We start from the raw sequence: 24521 nt of genomic DNA on the forward strand, positions 1-24521 counted from the left end.
GGCCATCCAATGACTCGGTTTGTAGAACAATATCCGAACCCAGGTCCACCTCAAAACCATCCGAGACCAACCCATAGGAGCTTTGAGGCAGTTCTTTCTAGGGCTGTTCACACTGAACTAAAACTAGGACTATGAACTATGAAAACTGAGCATACTGAGCATAGGGAAATACGTTACCTTTTCCACTTAAGGTGGTAAGGGACCAGAAGACAGAGCAAGCACCAGGTCTCAACAACCATAGCATGGAGCCATGTTTTGCAGCACAGAAAAAATTACAGCATTGTGGTGGCAATAGAAATGCTAACAGATTTGTTACTCAACTGTTCCCATAGAGCAACTGCTACTTGGCAAATGGCGCAGCTGACCTTCCATTTTTCCTGCTGCTAGACAAACATGGCAAGGTGAAAGAAATTAAGAATAGCACTCCAGCTTTGAGCACTGGAAGTCCTGCTTAATTCCACCAGCATTGCTTTACTTACCCACACACCCAGAGAGAGAAAAGGGGGAGAGGGAGAGAGAAGGGATAGAACATTCACCTAGATGCTCTCAAGGCTATTTTCACCATCACGAAAGCAAGATGCCTGCTCTTCAGCCAAGTGAAGGCTGAGGCTCTCGCTTTGAAAAATCCTCTTTGTCTCCAAACACACACCTGCATATTTCTAGATTCACATATTTATCTTTGGAAGTTCTCAGCAGATAATGATACTTCCAATTTACATTAATGGCATTCATCCATGACTATTTGAATTCATCGCTGTGGGTTAAAGCCTCAGCGCCTAGGACTTGCCGATCGAAAGGTCGGCGGTTCAAATCCCCGCGGCGGGGTGCGCTCCCGCTGCTCGGTCCCAGCGCCTGCCAACCTAGCAGTTCGAAAGCACCTCCAGGTGCAAGTAGATAAATAGGGACCGCTTACCAGCGGGAAGGTAAACGGCGTTTCCGTGTGCGGCTCTGGCTCGCCAGAGCAGCGATGTCACGCCGGCCACGTGACCCGGAAGTGTCTCCGGACAGCGCTGGCCCCTGGCCTCTTAAGTGAGATGGGCGCACAACCCCAGAGTCTGTCAAGACTGGCCCGCACGGGCAGGGGTACCTTTACCTTTACCTTTTTTTACCTGGGTTGGTTCTGCAATTTGATGAGAGCATTCACTTAAGAAACGGGGATACAATGGATCTAAGAATTGGCAGCAGTTATGTCTGAAAAAGCCAAAGGATGGACCTCATATCCTGGAAGCCATGGCAATAGAGAACGAGAGGACAGCATCCTTCCCCAACTGGTGCCCTCCACATGTTTCATTTATATAGAGATTTAAAGTGTTAACAAGAAGGCATCCCATAGCAGGTTATGGGGGAGGGAAACATTACTGTATAATAAAAAGGGAATGGAAATAGAACACTTTTAAAAAACAACAACACAGAAGTAAATCGCCCAAATGCCTAGGTAAATAAATAGGTCTGCAGCAGGAACTGAAAACTCACAATAGTTGGCACCAGCCTGATTTGGGAGAGAAGGAAATTCCAGAAATTGAGGGCTTGTCCTGAGAATGTTCTCTCCCACATTGCTGCCAAGACAGTAGCCCCAAGAGATCTCAAATAAAAGGCAGGTCTATATGGCAGAAGACACTTGGCCAGTTATCTAGCTACTTCGGGCTTTGTATGTCAGTATAAGCACCTTAAATCTGGCCTGGCAGCCAGTAAATGCAATGTGTTTTCTATAGGCTGTCCCACACTGCCATGCTACTGCATTGTGCCCCACCTGCAGACCAGCTTCCGAGGCAGCCCTACACAGATAGCATGGCAGCAGCCAAGCCTTGTGGTTACCAATACATGGATCACTATGGCCAGACTCTACCTAGTCCAGGAACGGCCACAGTTGGTGCACCAACCAAAGCTGGCAAAAGGCCAATGGCCATCCTGGTTGGAGCTGATGTGAGCCATAGCACAAAACACATGGAGGACACCAGGTGTGGGGAGGACAGAATAAAGGGACATGTGAAACTGCCTTACACTTAGAGAGTTCATTGATCTGTTTCACCAAGCAATGTTTCCTCTGATAGCAGGTCTTCAAAGCCTCAGGTGGTAGCCCTGCTGCCTAAGATCCTTCAACAGAGATTGAATGTAGAATATTCTACATGAAAAGCACATAGTTTTGCCACTGAGCAAGAAGACTACTAGCAAGTGAGCAGGACAAGAGGACTAGTCACACTAGTGTTTGGTTCTCTCTCCTGCCTAGTCACTGCAGGGGGAAGGTTGTGCTATGCATGGTTAGTAAAAAGTGGTACCTCTCTGATGCTATAACCCACTTATTTCTGGGAAGGAACATGGATATACTAAAAACTTGCAACATGAATGAAGTTGGAAAAGGGCCCTGGCATTTGAGGCTTCCTAGATGGAAACTACCATCCTGGTTCTCAATGAATTTATGCACATAAATCTTTCCACATGGACCAAGGAGAAAAAATGAGATTGAAACTAGAGCAGATTCTCTCTCTTTTTCACTTCACTGAGTAGCTGCCTATACTCTTCAACACAGAATCAATTTCTTGCAGGAATTTTAACAGATGTTTGCCAAAGATGATTTCGGTGTAATGTATGACAACAGAAGCCCTTTTGAAGCTATGATAATCAAAACCCTCTCCTTAGAAATAAGAGGCAAGGGTAAGAATCCTTCACCTTAAGCTTGCTGCCCAACCCGCCCACCATCTTGCATTCAGTTGCATCTTCTCGCAAGAGACTGCCTTGAAGTCACATCAGCTAATTCGATTCGCCAAAAACTGCAAGCTGAAAAATGAGGAAAGGAGCCCATCAGTGATCAGGGCTCTTCCCTCGCTAAAGAACATCAGCCAATCACCAGCTTATTCACATTTTTGTGCAACCAATAATGACATTCATATTCCACCTTCCCTCCAGGAAGGTGAAAGGGGTGTATACAGGGTTCCTAAGTGGTCTAGCATCCAAGTACGGGACAGATCTTCTGCAGTGGTGCTGAACAATGTGGCCTCACTCCCATTAGCCCATGTCATCCAGAACACAGCATGGGCTGCAGAAATGAGCGTGGAGGAAGAAAGCCAAGCCACACTCCAGAGAAGGCAAATGGGACACTACAGTAAGCCTTAGAAAGGATAGTTATATTTGGCAGTCTCTTACAAACACTTACCCCCTGCATGTGTTTGTATGTATACACACACACACACACCAAAAATTGTAATAATCTGGGCACATTTTTCATTAGGCTGATGTTATTGCCTCATTTCTAAGCCCTGCACCTAGAAAAGTCTTTCAGATTGAGACAAATCAGACACTCGTACGGTGCAGAGCACAGCTGCTGCTAAACAAGGGTGCCCATATGAGCCAAGAAGTCCTGCCCTTTCAGAGGTACCACAAAGCTAACTGTCTCCGGACTGCTCTCATTAGAACCATCCAGCACGGCATTCACTTGAGTATGCTGCAATTTCCTCTTTCAAAACGGCAGCTATTTTGACAGCTTTTCTAACCTTATTAGAACACAATCTGTTTACAGCGCTTGTGATGGGGTTGGGAGGGTAGGGAGAGAGCCACAGCGCTGAGACGGGAGTCGAGGTCATACTGACAAATCCTCTGCGAGGGGGGGGGGGCGCTAGCACTCGCTGCCAACAAGACAGCGAATGAACAGAGAGACAAAAAAGCCTCACATTACCATCCCATGTGCCAAACCTAGTTAAGGCCATTTCCCTACTTCCGCCTCTGAAAAAAACCCAGCCTTAAGAATGTGCCAAACCAAAGAACGCCAGTTGTCCTGAATCAAAGCCAGCAAAGAAAAGATTTAATAACAACCTCATTATAAGGTTCATTGTTGTAGGACTATTTAATATACAAGATTAACACATCTTATCGGCCAGTTCCGCCAAAGCCTATTATACCCCTCATTAATACATGCACATTGCTACATCATTTACAATGCCAACTTCTCAAGTAACACTGCATGAAAAGAGGGTGTGGAGGCGGAGGAAGAAGAGGCGGCGGCTGCTGCTGCTGCTGCGAATAAATTGCCTTCTTCCGTACAAAGAGTAGACGCTGAAATGTTCCCTATAACTCAGACTGTCAGACGTCACTTTGGAGGAACACTTACTTCTCTGCAGAGGGAAACCTGAAGACGGACGACAGCAGCTTCCCTCAGTCTCACCAGGGTTCCTGTCTCCGAGTTATAGCAGGTTGAGAAAGGAAGAGGCAGAACCATTAGCACCGCAGTCCCAAGACATCTTCTGGTTTCCAGATTACTTACTTATCAAAACCTTTATTAGGCATTATGCAGGTAAAACCATAAAAGGAAAATAACATATAAAAGCCTTGAGATATATATAAAAAGGCAGGAGTTGGCTACATACAAATATAAATATATACATATAGAATCAGTGGTTTTCCTTGTTAACCTGCTCCTTGGAGGACTGCTGCCAAAAACTCGGCTACCCCCGCCGTTACCCTTTGGTCAGCGTCGGATAGGTAGAGTCCCACACATTCAGCTTGCTGGGGTTCCAGACCACCCGAAAGGGGGGACAGCACGCGTTGACGGAGCGTACTGTACAATGGGCAATGAAAGAGGATATGCTCTACAGTGTCCGGGACATTCATAGAACATCTGCAGAATCTCTTGCTTCTGGGAATGTTTTGATATCTTCCCCAGACAAATGCTGAGGGAAAAACATTCAAACGGGCCAGCATAAAAGCCCTACGTTGGGCTGGGATTATTAATTTAGAGACGTAATTGGCTCTGCAATCTAAGATATTTAAATCGTAGAATCTGGGGGAGCAAATTTTGTTTACAGCTGCCATAATATTTTGTCTCTCGACATCCTTTAGTCTAGTTAGGATATTATAGAGAATATATTGCTCATTAGAATTGTACAGGAGCTCCAGCTCGATGCCTAAAGATTCAATTTTTTTTTCAAGGTGCTGATACCATGGTTTCCAGATTTGTTTTGTTTTAACATTTACAAGCTGGCAAATTTAAAAAAAAAAGGAGAAAAGCGAGACAAGGAGTTCTCTGCCATCGGGAGCCTTCTAAGGTCAGGGTATTCAAACAACTTACTCCAGAGTGGTCAGTTCCATACCATAATGAGTTTGGGAAGACACTGAGCCCAGTGTGCAGAGTTCTTGATGAAAGCAAAGCTAATGAAGAGGCCTGCCAGGTCATATCAAGCCCATCTAATCCTGCACGCACTTCCCAACAATGGCCAGACGTCCATTTCCAACAAGCATAGACTGAAGGCAATAGTTGTGCACCACACTTTGTCCTAAACAACCGGCAAACAAACCGGTAGACTATCTCTGAAGGTGGCCTATTTGGCCAATATGCGTAGTAACTGAGTGATACAGAATATGACATTTACTTTTGTCTTTTCTGAACTGATGGTCAGTTAATCTACTAGGGTGGTCCCGATTCTACAACTACAAGGGAAAGAGTCCTATACAGTCTCTTGATACCATCTCTGGACAGTAATCATGGTATAGTCATAAAGTATATGTTTAAACCCTAAACCAGGCCCCCTTCTCCAGGCGAACGATTCAAATGTCTAAATGCTCTCACAAATAAAATGCTGTTTATACCTACAGAACTAGGGTGCCACAAAGAAGGTTCTAGACTAGCTTTCACCTGACATTCATGTAAAAAGTAGTTTCATGTTGCAGGGAGGGATGAAGGATCACCAACCCTCAAGCAATCTGAAATGGTTTCTGGTCCAGAAACAGATAAATCACCTGCTGGTCTGTTTAATTATTATTACTACTGTTACTTATTACAGTGGTGCCCCGCAAGACGAATGCCTCTCAAGACGGAAAACTCGCTAGACAAAAGAGTTTTCCGTTTTGGAGGTGCTTCGCAAAACGAATTTCCTATGGGCTTGCTTCGCAAGACGAAAATGTCTTGCGAGTTCCTGCGGGGTTTTTTTCCTTTCCCCCCCTTTTTCTAAGCCGCTAAGCCACTTATCCGCTTATCCGCTGAGCCGCTAAAAGCCGCTAAGCCGCTAACAGCGCTAATCCACTAAGCCGTCAATGGGCTTGCTTCACAAGACAAAAAAACCGCTAGACGAAGAGAATCGCGGAACAGATTCTTTTCGTCTTGCGAGGCACCACTGTACATTTGTATACCACCCTATGTCTGTGGATCTCAGGGTGGTTGATAACATAAAATTGCAATAAAAAAACACAAAATCAAAAATCAAAACAAAGACATCTAGCTGGAGGTTGGAAAGAGTAGAAATAGCTTTGGAGATCTGAGGTGAAGCAGAATGGGTGAAGGAGGTAAGGTAAAGGGTAAAGGGACCCCTGACCATTAGGTCCAGTCGTGACAGACTCTGGGGTTGCGGCACTCATCTCGCTTTATTGGCCGAGGGAGCCGGCGTACAGCTTCCGGGTCATGTGGCCAGCAGGACTAAGGCACTTCTGGTGAACCGGAGCAGCACATGGAAATGCCATTTACCTTCCTGCCGGAGCAGTACCTATTTATCTACTTGCACTTTGACGTGCTTTCAAACTGCTAGGTTGGCAGGAGCAGGGACCAAGCAACGGGAGCTCACCGCCGCAGGGATTCGAACCGCCGACCTTCTGATCGGCAAGTCCTAGGCTCTGTGGTTTAACCCACAGCACCACCCATGTCCCTAAAATCTTCCTTATAAAAGTTCAAGTCAACACAAGAGTTTCCCAGATTTCAATGACATTTAGTGCAACTGACTCTGCTTTCTCCTCTTTCTATACAAGAGAAACCACAATGAATGGCACAGGCTACCAGCAAAAGCATCTCAAATGGAGATTTAAAAACATCCCAACAGGCACTACAATTTGGTGCCAATAGGTGGAAAGTAACCTGCAAATGCAAATGAGAAAAAGCACAGTACGCAGCTTCATATGTGTCTATTTTAAGTTATCTTAGTAGAAATGCAAAATAAGAGACTGAGCAAGGATGGCAGAAAAAGGCTCAACTCTCTCTCTCTGCAGGTTTGCAAAGCTCTGGAACCAGCAGGCCGTTTTCACAAGGCACCTCTTTCCACTGCATTTGTTTAGGAGCACAATGAGCGTGCCTCTGAAAATGCCAAGGAAACGTGGGCCCATAAATAATGCTGCATTCCTATTTGTGCCTAACCTAAATATTTATGTAGTAATTTAGCAGTTAAAGATGCAAACTCTTTATTTTAAATGTTACTCTGCATTAAAGGTTAACCACATGACGTGTTTACTATGAGGCTTTTGAATGACATTAAGGCAAGAGCTCGCTTTGGCCAAGCTTTCCGCAAAAAGCGTCAGGAGTTGAAACGAAACCGACACAGGCGAGCCCTCAAATCCACATTCCACAATAATGAATGAGAGTGCCAAGACCTTTCTAAGCTTCCGCAGGCTCTCCAGCTGTAGCTTAGACAAAAGCCGGCAGCACCGCAATTTACAAAGCGGAGGCCATCTTCGCCAGGAGGAGGGCTGGGAACACAAACACGTGAAGCAAAGCCTCACTTGCAGTCTGGAGATGGGGCAAGGCGAGGGGGTCTTTGAGCCAAAATGAGCGTCCCTCGACAAGAGCTGCGAGCTCTTTCTGTACCTTCCAGCACAAAGAGGAAACCCTGCATTCCACTTGCAGAATCAAGAGTATGGCTGTTCACTGTCTAGGTTTGTTGAACTGGAATTCAGGTGGAAGGGAAATGACAAACTGACTGCCACATCCAAAACTATACTACCAGAATGAAAACTGAGCAGAAGCAAATCCCAGAACTGGAGGAGCTGTTATGACCCAAATCACAGGATCTTGCACCGGCCTGACCCATGTAACATAAAATGTCTTGTTGGCCACAATGGGAAAAAGAAAGCTGGACGAGGTGGATTTCTACTCTAATTGAAGAGGGTTCTTCTGTAGCTCAATGATTTTCAAATGTCTACAATGAGAAAAATTTCCTCTTTTTTCTTCTTTCTTCTTTTTTTCTTTTCTTTTTTTGTCCCTCATCCCCGTACTGCTTGTCTGCCTTGGTGAAAACCCCACAAATCTCAGAGCATTTCTGGGGCATATTGTAAAGAACACACAATCGGGAGTAAGCCAAAATCTGCTTCGCTGTTGCCTTGACGAGATACATGTGTGCTCTACAACACAGGTCTCCTAGTGGTGGGTCAGGACCTATAGCAGGTCACAGCCTAATCCAAGGTGTCTTCCAACAGGAGCACTGCCACCATGCAAATATATGGTAAAAGGTTAAGAAATGGGTCCCCAAACACACGTTTGGATTATAAGTGGGTCCTGGGTCTGAAAAAGTTGGAAATACCTGCTCTAGAACATCCCTAGAAGCTGTGCCATTACAGGGAGTGACAGGCCCACCATCTTTCAAAGAAATCTGTTAATGACTGAGGAACCCTTTGAGGAACTCCTGGGTTCCTTGAGTCACAGTCTGAAAGCAAGGGAAGATCCCCTTCTCCTTTTCTACCCTGAAATGGATTTATAGCACCTAATGCAACTGTGGCAAACGCTTCTCCATGTGTCCTTGGAAAACCCCAAGGAACGCAGCAGATGCTGTCATTTTTCAAACCAGCTTATCTCTTTGTCAAACTGCACCTACAGTGAGTACAGGTTCACACCACCAACCTGTATCTTCTTGCTCAGTCCCCTGCAGAGCTGCTGAGCAAAGTGGTCCTTCTTTTAAAAAGGGGAAAAAATGGTAAGCATCAACGTGCTCCCTTTGCCACCGCGGCATCCTTACCTAAAATACAGGAGTTTTCAATCTATGTCACAGCAAGCCTCTCTGGGCCAACAGACAACTAGTTTGAGCTTTCCTAGAGTGTCACAAAGGCAAAGCAAAGATTCATAGTGCATATTCTCCAGTTTTATTTAAAGTAAAGATGGGGGACCCTACAGATGTTGCCATACCTTGCCTCCCATCGACCCTACACCATCGGCCATGCCAGCTGGTGCTGATGGGCTTTGAAATCCAACATCATACCCATTTGTGGCAAAGAGGAGGAATTCAGATACACCATATTCCCTTTCCCATAAGGGAATAAACCACATATTAGCTTCTTCCACTTTTCCATAGCAAATACAGCTTCATGAGGGAATGTGTTAATTTTCACTTCTTCTGTGAGAGGGGGAGATGAAGCATTCATTCTTATTGATGGGATCTGTGTAAGTTTGTAAGCATAAGCAAACTTTCCAGGCTGAGGAAACCCGTTTGCAAATATTTGTGCTCTGAAAACCACCATTCACTTGGATTTTATTTTCCTCCAGTCCAACTGTATGAAGGACACTCAAGGCAAGGCTTAAGTGCAAACAGTGACCTTTCCAAGTGCAATCAAAATTCATCTTGGGGTTATGCAGAGGGAAATGAAGAGCACAGTAGAATAGAAACTGGCCCTCTACACCACTTTTTGCATTTTTACCCACCAGACAAGCAATGCAATAGGAGTAAGAAGTACTTTTGCAGGTGGAGGAGATTGCTTTGGCACGGGCCAGTGCAGAAAATTCTGAATCAGATTTATTTCCCCCCAGAAAATTTTCTAGGTAGTTTGCATCAGCTATTTTGCATTATAAAATGTTCTGATGCCCAGGAGAGTCATCTAATTTAGCATGTTTATTTTACTTGTATTTAGCAAACAAAGCTAAAAATGCTGAAACTGCCAAGCTTGCCCAGTATTGTACTTGCAATTGGCACCCATCCATTGTTTCTAATGAACTCACAAAATGGGGACAAAAAAAATCTTCATGGAAAAAATAAAGCACTGGGAAAACGAATTTATTTATCTATTTGTCTATCTGTTTTCTATACTGCCCTTCATTTGAGGATCACTGGGCGTTTTACAATATAAAAACACAAAAAATATGTAATGTATGTTGCATGCCCCATCAGTAGTTGTAGTAATGTGATGTTCTCATTGCCAAAGACGGGACACTTTTTAAAAACAGGATGCTGGCTTCTCTCTTTGGCAGCAAGAAACTGCTCAGATGCCAACATCAATGAAATCTATGAATAAGAGGGGATGGAGACAATGAATTTCTTGTTAACTTTATTTCTTGCCCAATCGAAGACTTTCAGGATGGCGAAAACAATAAAGAAAGTTGCAGAAGTTAGGGAGACAAATAAATTAACTGGATCTGTACAACTGGTAAAGAATCCTCAAAATCTCAGATTCATGTTTTCTTGTGTTTCTACCCCCAGAGGGGTTTCCATGCTAGTCTCTAGTAGCAGAAATAATCAACAATCGAAATTTAGCACAGCACTATGGCAATCATTCCATCAGCGCAAGCATTCCAGCTTTGCAGGCAGAACAATTCCCACTCTCCTTCCTCCATGCACTGATCTGGGGCTTTTCCCGATCCCCGTGCAAATTTTAGGGAACACAGTGTGAGGACATGGGGGAACCGCGCTAGTAGAAGTTGCACTGCAGTGGGCTAGATTAGATTTCCCTTTGGGTCCCTTCCAGCTCCACAATTCTATGATTCTGAGTCTTTGCATTGAATCCTGCCCATTGAGCTGCATCTCATGTAGTCGGCTTGTGTCCACAAAAGCTTATGCCATAATAAACTGTTTAATCTTTAAGGTGCCATAAGAATTAGAATTAGTAGATTGGTTAGAATAATGACAGGCCTTCATGGGTGCAGAGATGTCGGAAAACATGAAGACAGAGCCTGTGAATGGACCAAGGGATTCATTGAGGCGACTTACGCACTGTGGCATGTTAAAAGTTCACAGCCATGGTCCATGCCGATCTTGCCGGTGACTTCTGTGGGGATTTTTCCAAAGTGGCTGTTGCAGCAATCCATGTGCCCTGTTGAAACTAGCCCTAAGTACTTATTAAAGGTAAAGGTAAAGGGACCCCTGACCATTAGGTCCAGTTGTAACCGATTCTGGGGTTGAGGCGCTCATTTCGCTTTATTGGCCGAGGGAGCCGGCATACAGCTTCTGGGTCATGTGGCCAGCATGACTAAGCCGCTTCTGGCGAACCAGAGCAGTGCACAGAAACGCCGTTTACCTTCCCACCAGAGCAGTACCTATTTATCTACTTGCACTTTGACGTGCTTTCGAACTGCGAGGTTGGCAGGAGCAGGGACTGAGCAATGGGAGCTCACCCCATTGTGGGGATTTGAACTGCCAATCTTCTGATCGGCAAGCCCTAGGGCTCTGTGGTTTAACCCACAGCGCCACCCGCATTCAAAGTACTTATTAATTGCATCTAAATATATTCTTCCCTTGTTACTTTAGCTTCTCTCCACTCTTCTTCTTCTCCATTTCCTCATGTCTCCTCTCAAGTCGAGATTGGACAGAGACTCCCCACTCCCCCCCAAAAAGCCCCATCCATCCATAGAGAAGAGTAAAAAAAGAAGAATAAATAAAAAGCTAGGGTGTGGGTGGGTGTGTGAGACACATCAGCTTTTTCTCCTTCTTTTATTTTTATTTTTTTTACTGTTCTCTTATTTTACACCCCTTCATCACAAACAGGTTAGGATAAAAAAAAGAGAGAGAATATACCTTAGTTAAGCTCAGGGTTTTTTTCTATAGCTACGGCAAAAGCAAATATTCCTTTTGACACCATATCCCCAGGTGCTTATAAGGCAAAGTGCTTTATTGCACCTCTTGCTCTGGGAGAAGAGAAAATGAAGCATGAAATAAGAAATATGCTTGCAGAACAATATTCATTGGACACTGATAAGGCTGTACAGAAGCAGGGAGGAAAAAGGATTCCATTTCTCCCTCTTCTCCCCCCCCCCCCCGCAAAAAAATCCAAGCACACACTTCGTGCAGTTTTTGCCAATGGTTCACCAACATACTTCTCTTGGCTTCCCTTGCACCTCACCTTCCTGGGTGCCAGAGTTGTGTGGATCTTACCAAACCCATCCAGCAGAACATTTTTACACCTGTTCTCCCGCTCAGCAATTTTCCAAGCTAGAGAATTCTTCTTTCCCTGTTGCTTAGCTCTATCAAGCTGGCCAGTCAGAGGTAATTGCAAATGTAGCTGATAGTCTTAAAAGCTCCTTTTTTATTTTTATTTTTAAAGTATTTTATAAAGAAACCCAACTGTGCCTTGCATGAAGATTAACTGCTCTTTCTGCAGGCAGCACAAAAAGGAGCCTTGAATTGTGTGAGGAAGCCAGAGGAAGCCCAGATACACCTACACAGAACAAGCATGGTCCTCCATAAAGCCATTTTCTTTCTCCAGTTAATAAGGTTAATCAAACCTCATTTCAGACACTGCAGGCCAGCAATCACTAGCCAAATATTAAGGCATAGACGCAGGCACTTTTAAAACTTCTAGTTTTCCTTGGAGTTGATAAACAAGGGCAACAGTCTCTCCGCTTCTGATTCCTATTATTTTCAGGTAGACAAGCTAGCCAACTTCCAAACCATCTTCTAATTTCAGGGACTAACCAACCTTGTTGCAGGAATGCCCTGACACTATGGGCAAGAGGACCTAGCTCAATGGGGATAGATCCAGGCCGTCCCCCTGCATCTTCAGCTAAAGGATCTTCCTGTTTGATCTGTCACAACCCCTCCTTATCCAGAACCCTGGAGAGCCAGTGGCTGGGAGCTCCTGGGTGCCCTTGCTTGTGGACTTGCAAAAACATCTGGTTGCTCTTGAAAAGGAAATGCTTGAACCTTACTATGGAAGGCAGTTCTTGTGCCCTTGCTAGGTAGGAGGGACCTAACTCAGTACAGAACAGCCTTCTCTACTGCAGCCCAATAACAATTGACACAACTTGTTTTAGTTGCCCAAAACTAAAATGTTCAAAGAGATGGTGTGAGTTCAAAGAAAAAGCCCAGCCTGAGCTAACTAAAAGCCCTGAAGTTCACTCAGGATAGCATTCATCTAGTACAGTGGTACCTTGGTTCTCAAACGGATTAGTTGTCGAACAAATCGGCTCCCGAACGCTGCAAAACCGGAAGTGTTCCGGTTTGCCAATGTTTTTGGGAAGCCGAACGTCCGACGCGGCTTCCACTTAAGTGCACGAAGCTCCTGCAGTCAATCAGAAGCGGTGCCTTGGTTTTTGAACGGTTTCAAGAGTCGAACGGACTCCCAGAACGGATTAAGTTCGAGAACCAAGGTACCACAGTAAAGATGTTGCTGCACATACCCTTTCCAGAGGGATTAGCTATTTGTCCAGCCTGACAGTGCCTCCTTCCCCAGCTGGGCGGAGGAGACATCTGAGTAATGTTTTAACTTCAGGTACAAGAGTGGATCTGGTATCAGGCATATGGTACTGTGCCACAACTGCGCTGCCCATCCCAAGACCAACAGAAGCAGAATAAATTATGCCAATTAAGGGGGAAATTCTGCCTGCCTCCTCAATTTATACAGGTTGCAGAAGTGGGGTTTTCTTTCCACAGAATTTGGGTATATAGATTTTTGATTTTTTAAAAAAAGATTTGAAATATGTGGGGGAGAAATGATTTTGAAGTTACATGCAAAGTCAAAGCTTGAAAGAAAATCCAAGTCACCAGGAGATGTTCTTTTTTTAAAAGGGGGGGGGAATGTCTTACAGAGAAAGGTTTGCGTGACTTCCTTCATTTGGATTTAAATTAAGGATTCTTGATTGAAAAGAGCTGTAATTGAGTCAAATCTCAACAGATGCCTTAAGTTCTGCATTTAGCATCCAAGAAAGGCATCTGATGCTCAGCAGGTAACTTGCATATCCTATGGGGAAAGCCAGCTATGAAGGCACCATCAAGGGGTCATTGAATTGTTCGTGCCCCTTAAGGCAGCAACTCAAGAGCCTCGTCTCTATGCAAGGCAAGGGAAGCCAGCAGTCTCACACCCTCTCAAACTTGAGGAGCTACTAATCCCCACCCTGTGATGCTTTTGCACACTTTCTGGTCCCCAGGGCAAATACTCAGGATGACAGTGATCCTGCCCACCCCACCCCCTTCTCTCTCACTCAAGAGATCTGCGCACAAGTCTTTGCCTCCCCTGTTACAAATGGAGGACAGAAGGACAACACAGTATTGTTTGCATTAGAGTTGGCAATCTAATAAGAAGCCACTATGCCTGGGGAAAAAAAATAGGGAAAGGTTTAAATCTTTTATTAGTGATTTGCTTGAATAATACATCAGACTTGCTCTAATGCAATAGACCATGCGAGATACCCAGGGATTTGCCAGGGACTCGCTAGTCAAGAGAGGTTTCATGTAAAAAACCCATACCAAAAAAAAGATATAAGTTATAAAAGGAGCCCAGAGATAATCTCAGTAATTTCAGGGCATTTATTACCTACCGTTACAGCACATCCCTGACAGTAGTGATGGCTGAAGCACTGGGAATATACAGTACAAACAAAGAAATGCCTCAAAATTGCTGAGCTTATCTGAAATTATTCTCTCTTTTATTGGCTGGTGGGGGAAGGGATGCTTGCATCTGTACCTTCAGTCTCCTTCAACTCTGCTTTAGTCTCATTCCAGGAGGCAGGCAGCCCCTTCTCCAGTGGGAACAAAGTCAAAAGCTCGATTCATATTTTAAATCAAAAGGGACAGAAATTTATGATGCTAACACAGTTGATAAAGCCTCAAATGTCAAAGCATCAGCTAATTAGCAGAGGGACAGTCAGCACAGGGGGTATGTGATGCCTTCACCTGTCTCACACAAAGAAACAGGAAAGATGTATTGCTGTTTATCCCTTGAACCATCATGGCTAAGCTATTTTAAGGATGCCCAGTTTGAAATTATGAATCCATTTGGTAATGCAAAAATCCAGGATTCTAAGCCATGTTGGCGCGTAAGAAAAACTCCGAAATTCTTATTACTGGGAGAACCAAAATGTCACAAATAACTGGAAGCTTTCAAGTCCTCCAGAACTCTTTGTCTCAGGGGGAGGGGAGTTGGCTGGTGTAGAAATCTGCACTGAGTCACAGCCCTAAGATGCAACGCAGATGGAAGCTAGCACACATTCCAATGAGGCTCCACTATGCAGGTTTCAGGCCACACCTAGGAATTCTGGGATGAACAATGGTTGGTTCCCCATTCTTGAACTATAATATCCAGCTGTTGCCCAGACCCACTCTTCAACCTAGGCGAAACACCAAGAATCTATAGTTGGTGGTAAGCAGAAGTAAACCATGTAGTTTTGATATTCACAAAGCTGTAGACTAATTTTAGATGGTGTGCTGGGTAGAGAAAAATGTCAACAGAAACCTAATTGCAATGTTTTGTACATGGGGCCACCTATTAAAATGGTCTGGAAACTGCAGTTGGTCAAAAGCAGAGCCCCAAAAATTATTAACTGGAACTGGGCAGTTTGGCCATGTTATGCCAGTGGCTTCTCAGCTGCACTGGCTCTCAGTTTGCAGGCCCAATTTAAAGAGCTGGTTCTAACCATTAAAGCCTGCTTTGATCCTGTTTCCCTAAGAGGCAGCCACCTCATGTACCTGTCAAGGCCTTAAGATCCTGTCCACAGCTGCCTAACAAACTGAAGCATCTTTTCTGCTCATTAACCACATTAACATAAACTTGTTTGTTTATTTACTACATTTATAAACCATCCTTCGGCCAGGGCACCAAAATGGTTTACAATTTTAAAATTCATATATATATATATATATATATATATATATGATATTTAACGTAAAGTTGGTCTGGGTGGGGGGTGCAGTCCAAGTGCCTTTGTCTGCATCCTTCATTCCCTTCTTTCTTCTCATGGGGCTTCTTGGCCTGGGTTGAACTTTGCCTTTCAACTTCATTTTTACCAATCCCCTCTGTTTGGGAAAGCCTCCTCTCTTGAAGTCAAATGTGACCATGTTGGATTTTCTTAGCAATTGCATGTATGTTGGATTTGGTAGCACTATGGGACACTGTTCCCAATTGGTCCAACAACGCTCGCATCTCATGCTAGGTCCTGGGCACCACTTAAGATTTACCCCAGGGTTATTAGCCCTCTGCTTGTGGTTCAATGACCAATGGTTTTATGTCATTAAATACATCTGGAATCAAAGAATCATAGAACTGTAGAGTTGGAAGGGACCCTGAGGATCATCTAGGCCCACCCCCTGCAAGACAGGAATTTCAGCTCTTTCTCACGACTGGAACACACACTCAAGTCTATCTGAGGGTAGTTGAAGTCACTCATTACTGCATGTTTTAGATGCCTCTCCTTTATCTCATTTTCCATATCAAGATCTCCCTGGGTATTTTGGTCAGGTCCTCAGTACTGCATTATTGAATAATGAAGTAATTCACTACCCTCGATTCTGTGGTGGAGCCTCTCCCTTTGGGGGTTTCTAGATTGCTGGACTCTGTGCCCTTTTTGACATTCAAAGCAACACCATTGTACACCATCCCCGTTTTTCCTACAGAGTATGTATCCCGAGATAAACATGTCCCACTGGCTCAGTTCACCAGGATTCAATTATGCCCACCATATCTGTGCTCTCCAAGCACTCCAGCTTGCCCATCTTGGCTTGCAGTTTTCTAGCATTAGCATATAAACACCTATACACTGTTTCTCTCTCCAAATGTCTTTGGCGTGGACATGTAACACTACAGTGCTAAGGCCCCTTTGAATTGCTACTGAAAGCCCCTGCATACTCAGTGCTTACTTCTACCTCTCATTTGGACCACCATAAATATTCTCTCACACATCCCTTGGGTGTTATTTGCTCCAAACCTGATGCTCCATGGTGCTCTCAGCTTTCCACCAGCAGTCAGTTTGAAAGCTGCTCTGCCACCTTTCTGATTTTAATTCTGGTTACATCCTGGCCCCAATGGAGCCTGTGCCTCTTCTACAGGCTCAGCTTGTCCCCAAAATGTTCCCCAGTGCCTAACAAATCCAAACCATGATCTCACCCATACAGTGAGACTACTCAGCTGTATCTGCCTAGCTACTCCTGCACACAAAACAAGTAGCATTTCAGAGAAAGCTACCTTTGTTGGTCCTGGCTCTCAACCTTCTACCTAGGACCTAAAATCACTTCCAGAGAGGCACACAACAACATTTTGCCATGTCACAGGTGCCAAGATACAACATGACCATTGACTATTGACTCCTCTCAAGTAGTATCTAGACATGTGTTGTGACACTTCCTTCTCAGCTTCTCCAAACCAGGAACCTAAGCCTCAAGGGAACAAATTTGCTCCCTGTGCAATGCAATAGGTAGACCACACAGCCCTGTTGCCTTTCTATCTAGTGTTGGACACATAGCAACAAAAAAGTCCAAAAGCAAGCAGGCTTCTTCTCTTTTTAAGTTCTTCCATCTCAATTGTGCCATGCGCTCCTCCTCTGCAGTTTACAATTGCTATTGGTGTCCTTGTTCTAGTGGCCACCCTTTTTATTATATTGTGCATGCACACACATATATCCATACATACGCACAACGTTGCAAAGGAAGCTGGTGACTATTCACAGTGTAGTGACGGATACATTGAGCAGCAGGTATAACAGTACAGTCTTTTGCCAACCAGCTAAGGGAAAAGACAGACCCAGCTCAACATTTTAATGAGTGATGCTTACCACCACCTACCCCAGGTATCTTATGAACCCACCGAAACATGGTATGGACCTAGCAGCACCCCAAGCCCTAATTCTTTCAGTCCAAGCTGGAGCTGATTCTGTTCTGCACATCTGAAAACTTAACCACACACTATATATTTTATCATTCTTTTTCCTCTCCTCATCCCCTGATTTCCCCTACTTGTTCTTTCAAGGGCATTCCCATTAGGAACAAACAGTGTTCTCTCCATTCTCCCCCTTTAAAGCACAGGAAAGATAATCATATCAAGAGAAACTTATTACTGTTTTCAAATTGTCTCTGCCTCTCAGCAGGCACACTCTCCAGGCAACAGTTTTGCCGCTACATCAGGACTAATTTTTCTCCCCCTCCAAATGACATTTTGTACTGTGGGTACAGGAGGGAAAAGAGATGAGAGATTTGCAGTCTGGGCTGCAGATGAACCCTCACAAACAAAAACGCAAAACAGGAGAGCTCAGCCTTCTTTGGCCCAGAATAAAAAGGTTCCGCTTAGAAGAAAAATGTTTCCCAGCGTGAAACAGGTGTGTGCGCCTGTATATTCAAACACAATATCCATTTCATGAAGTAGGGTGAAGCCCCTGCTCCTCTCTGGACCTGGATTCATCTTTCCAATTTTTCCTGGCGACCCAAAACGCATCTAGAGAAAGAAATATCTCTCATATCTATTGGGATGGGCAGAGCACACACTGTATGATGCTGCCATCTCGTGTCCAAACCTTTCAATAGCAGAGCTCCGGCTGCAGAAAGCGTTGGCTATTGTCTTTTGAAAAATTCAGATTTTGCCGTAGGATTTGCAAGTCGTCGTCCCCCCCTGCCCCCAAATCTCAGCCATCTGTTTTCTGTCAGGTTAAAGAAGGAGTGGGGAACCTGTGAACCTCTGTATGTGGTTGGATTCCATTAGCCCTAAGCTAACACAGCCAATGGCCAGGGGTGGTGAGATTTGGGTCACTCCAGGGTTAAAGTTTTAGCCTTTTTAAATCAACCTTTCACAAAAATGACTTGAGATCAAGGCCAACAGAAGAAAAGTCTGGGCCTTCCTATTAATTTGCACCAGATTGAAAAATCTGTATTGTGGCACTGCTAGCAAAGAGGCAGGGTGGCGGCAGCCAAGCCAAGGTTTTAGTGCTTGATCTTCAATACAAGCCCATAGTTCCACCGAGTTCACTGGGGTTTAAGCAGATATGGTTATGCTGGACTGCAGTCTTGATTCCATTAGAATGACAAAAGGGGTTCTAGATTATATTATTCTATGCTATTTGTTAAGAAATGTGCAGCGATCAAAAAAGCACATCGCTGCCGGCCACAAATCATGTCAACCATGAGAAGATAATGTCCTCTGATAAGCCACCAAAGGTACGTAAATGCAATAAATAAATAAATAATCCACTAAAGAAAGCATTTGTGCATTACTGTAGGGCACACACATTGCTTTTAAAAGAGGAATCATTCCCAAATGAGGCTTCTGGGGGCATGGGAGGAGAGAAAGGATTTCTTAAGATTAGAACTACTTTAAAAGTTTTGTCTCTGAAAAGAGTGATGCTGTGAAATCTGTTCAGCTTCTGTTATCCTAGTCTGCACTTTGTAATTTGCGTTTTTATTCTATAAATGTGCTTTGATTTGGCAAAAGCGGCGCACAGACAAGCAAAACCACATGCTGGTTCTCCAGTCTAACAGGCCAGAACATCTCTGGCTGAAAGGCACGACGGCGTTGCCAGGAAAACAGACAAGTTATCACAACCAGACAACTGCACAGAGGCTGCTGAACGCACAAAGGAAATTCAACTGCCAAGATGCAGCCGAAGGGAAACGTGTGGCACACAGCACAAGCTCTCCACTGTTCAACCAAAGTCAGCCTTCCTAGAGCTTAAGCCCATTGCTATGCATGATCCTATTCTGAGTTCACAGGGTGCATAATTCCCCGGGCTTCCACTGCCCTTGCCCAGCACAAAGATCCCACCCGACTCCTCGAGTGCTCGTAAAATGCAGTCAATGTTGAGGGGAGACAGAACGGTTTTCTTTGTCTCTGTGATGGTTCTCCCCCCCCCCCCGAAAACCCCCCAGAAACATGGGGGTGTCTCTCCCTTTACAGAAAGCAAAAGCAGCAAAGCCCTTTATAGGCCTTCCACAAAAGCCTGAAATCAAGGCAGCGGAGTTCTGTGCTCACGTCATATAGGAATCAGTGGGCTGGGCAGAGGGCAACCATAAACACTACTAATGAGAGACAAATACCTGGACTTTTGGGGAAGCATGCACAGGACTGGGTGTGTAGGTCAGCAAGCTCTCAACCGGGACATTCATAGTTAAAAAAAAAAAAACATCTGGCTCTACCATTAGTTCACTGGGCAAGCAGCCACCTTGCCTATCTGCACTGTAGGGTTGATAATACTGACCCTCCTTACAGGACTACAATGAAGAATTCTTGAAAATGTAGATGAAGCTACTTTAAATACAGACAAGGACCTAGCACACAAGAAGGGAAAAAACCCACAGCACAGTGGTAGGGTAATGGCTTTTTGTATGCAGAAGGTACTTGGTTCATTCCCTAGTACAGTGGTACCTCAAGTTACATACGCTTCAGGTTACATACGCTTCAGGTTACATACTCCGCTAACCCAGAAATAGTGCTTCAGGTTAAGAACTTTGCATCAGGTTGAGAACAGAAATTGTGCTCCGGTGGCGTGGCGGCAGCAGGAGGCCCCATTAGCTAAAGTGATGCTTCAGGTTAAGAACAGTTTCAGGTTAAGTACGGACCTCTGGAATGAATTAAGTACTTAACCCGAGGTACCACTGTATCTGCAGGTAGGGCAGGGAAAGGCCCCTCCTTTCCGAAACCCTGGAGAGCTGACCACGAGATTCAAAAGTAAAATACTTCTGAAGGCCACATTTCTGGACCCCAATCAGTCTCACTCTTCTTCTTTTGGATATTCATTAGAGTAAGAGGAATTCTAGTTATTGCCATTCCATTCTTTTGTCTTTGCTGACAAACCTTTAACATGCTCTCATTTCTTGTACGTTAGCACCGCTGCTTCAAGTAGACACTGCAATATATATTTTTCAGGCACTAACCTGCAACAAACTGTTGCCCAGGTCCAACAGAAAGAGCTCCCCTCACTCTTCTATGCCAAATAAAAGTTTTCTCACTGACAGCTCACCATCCATTTAGAAAGAAATCTGTCTAAATTCAGTTTAACGCATCTCCACTAGGCAATAACCAGCCAGGATGTTATGCCTTGTCTGAATGAAAGATTTCTTTAAAACATCACAGCCTATAGACTCAAACAGATGTTTAAACTGAAGTGGAATAAGATCCTGCTTCAAACGACAAGATTTGATTTTCTGGATTCCCTTCGGTTATGCGAAGAATCAGCGTCCAGTACATAAACCTACTTACAGAAAATATCTTACTGCTCCAGAGAGAGATTAAAGCTGGTGCTGGGAGGGCGGGGGGAATCCAGGAAATCAAAAGACAAAAGCTAGGGAGAACATCTGTACCAATATTCATAAAATCATGTTAGACGGGTTAATACAACAGAGGCATCTGGAGAATTTATGGACCTAAACACGATTAAGAAAAAGAGAAGAACAAACTCAGAATACCTGCTGGGCCTATGAGAAGGAGAAGGGAATTGTCTTTATATTTATTGAGGTGTAGGGCTAACGTACAAAAATATGAGAGCCTAATGTGGTTTCCAATAGCAATGTCAGTGGGAAAAATGTCTTTGTAAGATAGAAAGTGGAAAAGATTTAAAAGGAAACAAGCTGCTGCCGACAGCATCTTGTCTAAAGTGGAATGGGAATGAGCTTTCCTTCCCACCTCTCAGGCCAAAATGCATTGCTCCAACCACACAGTCAAGACCACAGAATGCTGCTCCCAAATCCTGAAGGATGTGCATGCCTCCTCTCGACTCTCTTTTGTTCCAGTGCACAAAGGGAACCGGCATAAGGAATTCACATGTATATAATATCTAGAATTCGAGAGAAGTCAGTCCTTCAACAGCAGGGCTGAGGAGAAGAGTCTAAGCCCAGGTTTTACAACATACTCCTTTTAAAAATGAAATATGGTTTGCTGTGATAGCTTAATTAAACTGGTAAGCAATTGCCTGAGTTGGCTGCAGGTTTCGACTAACCCTGGTTTGGTGTGATGTCTAAACAAACAAGCCAATGTCATGCTCTGCATCCAGAGGTTGCTGCATCGCAGATATAGGAAGTAAGCTAACAAGTGCGCTGAGATGATGGAAATCCAACCCAGGCAGACTGGAAACTGGAATAAGATTAAATTAATTGAAATATCACTCAAGCTAAAGGAGCGAAAATGAAATTAACATTATGAAAAACAGGGGATTCAGTATCGGGTTGACATTTTGTATTCTTGCTGAAAAGTTCTGATTTATTTTTAAAGGCTAGGGGCACTGATTACTAGTGGTGGTGGGGTACCAAGCAAGAGACCATGAGCTGGGAACAAAGGGGAGATATTAAGTGCCTTGTGCCATGAGATTTAGTGCCCTGAGCCATCATTTTCTGAATCCTTTCCCAAAATCAGGGCTCCTCTGGTGATTTATTTTTTTTCCCTCCGCAACTATGGCAGCTAGAATGTTGCTCAGCTGTTTAAAACAAAACAAAAAAGGCCTTGCTTACTTCCATGGGACTTACCATAAGATCACAACAATAGTGTTGAGACAATGCCGAAAGTAGGTTATAGACAAAAATCTACATAAACAGAGTTAAGTTTTAGTTGACAATGTCCTCCTAGCTACTTAACTGTGTTCTCTGCTACAACCGATAGTGGAGATCCCTCCCAATGTGAGAACACTGAACTTGATGATATACTATCCTGAATAGGTCCTGGCACAATGCAGGGTGGAAAGTCTCCAAGGAACAGCATCCACCGAGGTGAAATGCATCACAGCATCTGTAAGAATATCTGCTACATCCTTCTTCCACAATGAGAGGCTCGTTCTTCCAGGGAAGTGTTTTTGACAGTCAGATGAGACAGCAAATGAAAAAGCAACCAAAGCTATTAGTGGCTTGCTTAGAACTTGTTCAGCATGAAGAAAAAGAAGGAGGAACCATAAGTCATAAGATACATGAATGGTTGCCATAAGGAAAATGGAGGCACATAGCTTTCCTCATCTAAGGAATAAAACTGCTGCTTTGAGTTATTTGGGATGGACACCAGGAAGTTTTTAAGAGATGGGGCCATAAATCAAAAGTCCTCCTAAGAATCAGCACAGAATCCAGAAGGCAGATTTCTGCTAATTCCAACCAAAGGTCTTTAAGCAGAGGCTTGACAACCATATGTCAGGAGTGCTCTGATGGTGTTTCCTGCTTGGCAGGGGGTTGGACTCGATGGCCCTTGTGGTCTCTTCCAACTCTATGATTCTATTCTATTCTATTCTATTCTATTCTATTCTATGATTCTATTCAAAGCTTTTCTGCAAATTCCAACCAAACTGCTAATTCCAATTGCATCACTTACGTATATTATAGGATCCTTACCTGAAAAAAAGTCCAAATAGTACCAGCATCTAATTCACATTTTACATTCAGGCTTTGGAGATGAAAGGAGCTCCCCAGAGTTTGGGTAAGGTTGCTGAGGAATACTGCAGCTCCTTTGTTCCACTAGGTTTTCCCTAGAGTTCCCTGGCACCTTCAAAATCATGTATAGGGGGCATTTGCTTAGCTCTGTCTGAGCTGTAATTAAAACTGCAACTTAAACTAAATGGACAAATAGTTAACACTCTAAGAAAAGGGAGTTAACAGCAATTCCAAAGAGTTTTAAACAAATTACAATTTGCTTTTTTAAAAACTAGCTTTTCGGAAATATTTGTATCGCTTGGGACAAAGTCTGAAAAGTTATGTGACATATCAAGTTTCTTTGATAGGAGAGACTAATAACCCAAGCAAAGTTACATAATATAAAAATGGAAATAAAATTTAATATCTATAATTTCATGTTTATGTATGCTTGTCCAGATCACAAAAAAGTGATAGCAAAACCTAAATCAATATGACCTGCAAAGCTGGGATATTAACCAATGAAATGTCTATTTTCAGACTGGTCCCAGGGAAATTATTACAACTAGTTACAGAAATTAAAGATGTGTGAAGGTGCCTTCTGATAAGCTCAGGATTATTGCCATAAAATATATTTGCAGAATATAAATTATTGTATGTTCTCAGGTGTTCCAATGAGATATTCTAAGGAGGCTTCTTTCAAAACATTTAACACTTATTCCGTCGCTTTTGAGGCAATAATGTTAGGGTTGTCAGCTTTATTGACAGACATCAAAAAGCTAAGGAGAATTAAACATGTAAGACTTAATCCTGTATCACTGCTTCAATGTAGAACAAAACTGCAAAAATGAACATTTGAAGAGCTGCAGAGCACATACTGTATCTTTTACAGCATTTTATCTTAAAGATGAATATAATAAACGAGTTATTTCGGGGACTGAGACGGATGTTCTCCAGCCAACTTTTTTTTTCTTCTTTTTTTCAGAAGAAAAGGGTTTGCAGGTGGCAGAAACATTTCCCATATCAACACCCCCCCCCAAAAAAAGCTTGCCATTTTTATACAGGTTTGCTGCTGTTCACAGCCCCACTTGACTACAGCTTCTGTATGAAAAATAGCCCTGCTTCTTAGTAACAGTGACATCACACAGCTAGATTTGGCAGTGCTAGATGGCCCCAAAATGTTAAAAGCCGCTTGGGGTTTTAGCAGGCTTGCTGTCAACAGGGAAACACGCTGAGAAAAAAATGGAACGCTTACTCCAGAGGCAGCTTCCGTACTGGAGAGGAGAACCTCAAACTGCTTCTAAAACCAGGCAAAGTTTTGAGTTCCGTAACTCTGGTATCCTGCATCTCTAACAGTTAACCAGTGGATTTTAAGATGCAGAGTTTCCCCCCCTGCAGCAAATCAACCATGGCTGATGAAACTAGGGAAAACATGCATGCTATTGTATAAGGAATCTGAATTTTGAAACATAGGTGTTCAAACTGTGACACAGAAACAGCCAATGTTAGTATCTACGTTAATAAGCTGCTTACAACTTGGGCTACAGAATCCTAAGGGTTGTT

The 24521-nt window shown here is 43.7% G+C and overlaps 1 protein-coding gene and 1 long non-coding RNA gene across 9 annotated transcripts in view; one reads left to right on the plus strand and one right to left on the minus strand.

Annotated features, from left to right (window-relative positions):
* The window catches only part of KIAA1328, a gene marked incomplete at its 5' end in the record, with an annotated part of 249014 nt that overhangs the window by 141347 nt on the left and 83146 nt on the right, over window positions 1-24521 (minus strand). The window lies entirely within an intron of this gene.
* LOC307226456 lies at window positions 14845-22919 on the plus strand. The gene is made up of 3 exons (XR_013843441.1): window positions 14845-15021; window positions 22284-22712; window positions 22872-22919. It is a non-coding gene; the product is annotated as an uncharacterized lncRNA (long non-coding RNA).

This window comes from Podarcis cretensis (genome assembly GCF_951804945.1).
Source record: "Podarcis cretensis genome assembly, chromosome: 11".
NCBI classification, from domain to species: Eukaryota; Metazoa; Chordata; class Lepidosauria; order Squamata; family Lacertidae; genus Podarcis; species Podarcis cretensis.